The following is a 5,000-nucleotide window of genomic DNA, read 5'->3' as shown; positions in this document are numbered from 1 at the left end:
CCCCCTTTCCTTCCTTCCTCCCTGACAGCTTTACGAAATCTATACGTGCTGCTGTTGCTGTTTTTTTCATTAACGTCTCCTCTACTCTCCCTGGTAAGTGTATTATCTAAACAGAGAGAAGGAACTACCAATTTAAAGCTCTTTTTTGTTGTTAATTTCATGTTCGCCCGAGGGAGGAAGAGGTAAACTACAAGAATACTACAACACTTACAATGATGGTTTAACAAGTTATGGTCAAGGAGCTTGGCAAGAGCTCTCCAGAGAGCCTTCTTCTCGAGCCAGACACTTTTTGTTTTTTTTATGAAACATAATAAGCTCTTTGAGAAGCTTTCAAGGTTTCTTGCGTTTTTTAAGCTCGAGTTCTGATGTATTTCTTAATAGAAATAGTCGAAAATAAGCATTGAAAACTAAACATAAAATACTGAAATGTTTATTTTTGTTAAATTTCTTCTAGTAAAAATGCGCGTTAGAAAATACTTTCAGTGATGGATAATGCTCACTCTTCTCAGTTCTCAAAACAGTGTAGAAATGCTTCTTTGTACATTATATATTATACGAAAAAGATGAGGAATGTCACTTTGTATATATTTTACAATGAGTCATTTCTGTCAACAGGTCGTGAGAGCACCTTGACGTATTATTATTATTATTATTATTATTATAAAAAAGAAACGCTAAGCCACAAGGGCTATACAGCGACACCTTGACGTAGCAAGGGCGTCGCAGTAACAAGACTTACTTTCCTCCTGAAGATGTAGTAAAGGCTGAGTGTTGTTGATGTAGGTAAAATTTTTCTTTTTGTTTTCCAAGTTTCTTGGGAAGGCTTCCCATGGGAGCCACAACGTCGCCGAGGGCGGCGGCAGGATCAACAAGGTCCTCCTGCCTGAGGTGTGACAGTGGGAGCGTGTTTACGACACACAGCACGTGGCAGGAAGAGTTCCCGAGACACTGGTGTCAAGACAGAGGTCGCAGCTGCCTCCATGAACAACTGCGGCGGACGCCAAGGGACCCATTACAGGAATCCTATGAGCATGGAAGAGGACGGGTGCTGAGATGTCGAGTCTTGCGGTAGCTTATGAGAGAGACTGAAGTGTTGACTCCTGTGTATGACCCTGACTGATGTTGTAGAGTCAAATCCTATGGGCGTTTTTGAGAGAGACCCTAGATCGGCGAGTCCTGCGTACTTTCCTGAGAGACAGCTAAAGGACCGAGTCCTGAGTGTGTCCCCGAGGGAAGAAGGACCGTGTTCATCGTTTACCTGAAGACATAGTGGAGGGCCACGCCATTCATGCAGCCGTGAGAAATATTGTTTATACGAAAAGGACGTCAGTGTAACAGATACTGAGGATCAGGAAGATAAATACGTGGAAAACTTATCAGTATTAAGTTAATAGTAAAGATGAATGTATATTAATATGAAAAATGTAAGAGTATTTTCAAATAAGTCGTCTGTTTGTAGTCTATTAATACAGGAATTTTGGGAATAATTTCCATTAAAAGCCTTGAATAAAGTTTTATACTTTGTGTATACGAGATCATGTATAACAAACCCTGTGGATCGCCAACAACAATAATCTGGTTAATCACGCGGTTAAGATGGAAGTCTTGTCTCAGCCTGGGCGTCGAGGGGTAGTTTTTAAGTGTCGATATCGGTAACGGGGTCACAGTGGATTAACAATCTTCAGTTTTTGCACAAAAATCATCACCCGCGTGCTTGCAGCTGGGCAGGAACTGTGTTGTAGAGAGAAAGAATTACTCAAAACCTTTAGCTCCACCTCAGATCCGGATGGATAGGCGGTGGCCCTAGTTGGCACCGGAAGAGGAAGAATGCCACTACTGTCTTTCCGTAAAGGGCAGGTAATGGGTCCCACGGTACCACTCACTACAACAACGAGCATATTACCCGAGGCACCTCCGTTCTTCCCTCAGTGCCAGCCTCATGTTCTTTTGTGATGGGAAACAAAGAATACCTTTCCTCCCTCTTTTAATGAGGGAGAAATAACTATGTAAAGGATAAAGATGGGGTATAATTATAGGAAGAATAATCGTATGTAAAGTGGGAAGAGCGTGATGATTAACGTAAGGAGAATACAAAATGTGAAAGCATTAGGAAAAAAACAGGGAGAATGCTAAGGGTGGTTAATAGGAGAATAGTTGTAGGTAACTGACGAAGGGCGGCAGATAATACCAAAGAATGGTAGTAGATAGAGACAAGACTACTATTTAACTGACTCAAAATTGCATATGTGGTCCCATTATACAAACAAGAATTAGAGGATAATATCTCTGAAGTGTCTGTTACCCAAGATACGGGATAAAATAACCTCAGAAAGAGGTTAAGGATTACCTAAAGAGGAGGGATTACCTGGAGGGATTACCTAGAGGGATTACCTAGAGGGATTACCTAGAGGGATTACCTAGAGGGATTACCTAGAGGGATTACCTAGAGACGAGGGATTACCTAGGATTACCTAGAGAGGAGGGATTACTTTGAGAAGAGGGATTACCTACAAAGGAGGGATTTCATGGCGGAAAGCCTACATGAATTTGGGGTGGCAATTCCTGCCTTACGGTCCTACTTACCGTGACAGAATAACAGAGCTTAAGCAAGAAAGTTGGGGCTGGGTGGACTGCACATTCATGCACTGCAGGAAAGCATTTAGCACTGTATTCTTCACACTGTATTCCTCCAGAGATTATTCGCAAATCACAGGAGCCTCCAGTCAGGGGTAGCCAGGGGAACATGGCAAAGTGCTTCATTGTACCTTACAAGAGATACCTAACGAACAGAAAACGTTGGTGGTAAAGGTGATATAACAGGATGGGAAAGGGTATTGAGTGGGGTTCTACAAGGGTCAGTACTAGAACCATTATTTTATGTCAATGACCTGAGGATGTTTCCGTCTAGCATGCAACCATCGGAGCACTGGATGTGCATCCGTCGGGGCGTCGAAGATGCGCGCGCAAGTCTCTGCCACTTACCATTAGCTAGTCAACACGTTCCAATTGACGAAGGTAAAAATGAGAGAGTGGCGGATCCTGAAGTGAGCCAATGTTGCTTTGGTAAACACAGCCTTCCCGGGGAGATGACACGGGGAGACGGAGGGGAGAAGGGAGGAGAGGCGAGGAGGGGACAGAGGAAGAAGAGGGATAAAGACAAGAGGAAGAAAAGCAGGAGATGAGAAAGGAGAAGAGACAGAATGCATATGCTCAAGAGATGAAGCTATTGAATACATGAGAACTACGAACAGTCAAGAAGAAACTATTTTCGTGCGAGTTATCAATCAGTTATCAAGCAGGTGTTGGAGAATAGGTCCAGCAGGTGTTGGAGAATAGATCCAGCGGGTGTTGGAGAATAGGTCCAGCAGGTGCTGGAGAATAGGTCCAGCAGGTGTTGGAGAATAGGTCCAGCAGGTGCTGGAGAATAGGTCCAGCAGGTGCTGGAGAATAGATCCAGCGGGTGTTGGAGAATAGGTCCAGCAGGTGCTGGAGAATAGATCCAGCGGGTGTTGGAGAATAGGTCCAGCAGGTGTTGGAGAATAGGTCCAGCAGGTGTTGGAGAATAGGTCCAGCAGGTGCTGGAGAATAGGTCCAGCAGGTGCTGGAGAATAGGTCCAGCAGGTGCTGGAGAATAGGCCCAGCAGGTGCTGGAGAATAGGCCCAGCAGGTGCTGGAGAATAGGCCCAGCAGGTGCTGGAGAATAGGCCCAGCAGGTGCTGGAGAATAGGCCCAGCAGGTGCTGGAGAATAGGTCCAGCAGGTGCTGGAGAATAGGTCCAGCAGGTGCTGGAGAATAGGTCCAGCAGGTGCTGGAGAATAGGTCCAGCAGGTGCTGGAGAATAGGTCCAGCAGGTGCTGGAGAATAGGTCCAGCAGGTGCTGGAGAATAGGTCCAGCAGGTGCTGGAGAATAGGTCCAGCAGGTGCTGGAGAATAGGTCCAGCAGGTGCTGGAGAATAGGTCCAGCAGGTGCTGGAGAATAGGTCCAGCAGGTGCTGGAGAATAGATCCAGCAGGTGCTGGAGAATAGATCCAGCAGGTGCTGGAGAATAGATCCAGCAGGTGCTGGAGAATAGATCCATCAGGTGCTGGAGAATAGATCCAGCAGGTGCTGGAGAATAGATCCAGCAGGAAAAATGAGGAAAAGTGGGAAAGAGTAAATAAGATATGAGTAGAGAGAGAGAGAGAGAGAGAGAGAGAGAGAGAGAGAGAGAGAGAGAGGATAAGGAAAGGTCAGAACAAGGACGGAAGAGTGGAATGTGTTAGGGGAGAGAGAATGTGCGTATTTGTGTGTGCGAGAGAGAGAGAGAGAGAGAGAGAGAGAGAGAGAGAGAGAGAGAGGGAGAGAAAGGTCACTTCACATGTTTACTCTTCCAAATAGTTTTCAGAGTGTGGGGAAGCTGTGCTGTGTTATGGAGAGTGAACCAGCCAGCCAGGCAGCCAGCCAGCCAGCCAGCCAGCCACCATCTCTACTAAAACTTCAACTACTACCACTCCTTTCCCACTACCAGAACCCTCAACAAGGTTACACTACACAGCCGTTCTCTTAATCACAGACATCATGACACTTTTATTAAAACAGTCAAATGGGTGACTGTTAATGGACTGTACACATCGACTCTAAGCTGAGGGACTGATTACCTCAACCTCCTCATTTTCCACCGTTCATCTCTGTGTTGGACTGATGAAGCCACTGACTGGCGAAACGTTTCCAGAATAAAGATACCCAAATATTGCTCAAGCGTCTCAATTATCAACTTGCTTGTTTTCTAAAGGAAAAAAAAATTATACAGACATGTGCAACTATATTCAACTCTGGTCAAGGACTGGGCCAGGGGGGCGCTGAGCCCCAGTACGCCCCCCAGGTCCGTTGTCACACGTTCACCACTAGTGATATGTTATTCCCCAATAGGGATTAAAGCAATCTCTCAGAAATATACACAGACATACAAGATTTACGATATTTCTAACAGACTGTCAGGGAAAAGGGGTGACGTGGGTCAC

The 5,000-nt window shown here is 45.4% G+C and overlaps 1 non-coding gene across 3 annotated transcripts in view; it reads right to left on the bottom strand.

The window, feature by feature from the left end:
- Positions 1 to 5,000, bottom strand: part of LOC128687362 (uncharacterized) — a 96,318-nt gene that overhangs the window by 90,692 nt on the left and 626 nt on the right. The window lies entirely within an intron of this gene.

The sequence above is a fragment of the Cherax quadricarinatus genome, chromosome 40, assembly GCF_038502225.1.
Source record: "Cherax quadricarinatus isolate ZL_2023a chromosome 40, ASM3850222v1, whole genome shotgun sequence".
NCBI classification, from domain to species: domain Eukaryota; kingdom Metazoa; phylum Arthropoda; class Malacostraca; order Decapoda; family Parastacidae; genus Cherax; species Cherax quadricarinatus.
This window is presented reverse-complemented; position numbering and strand designations above follow the sequence as displayed.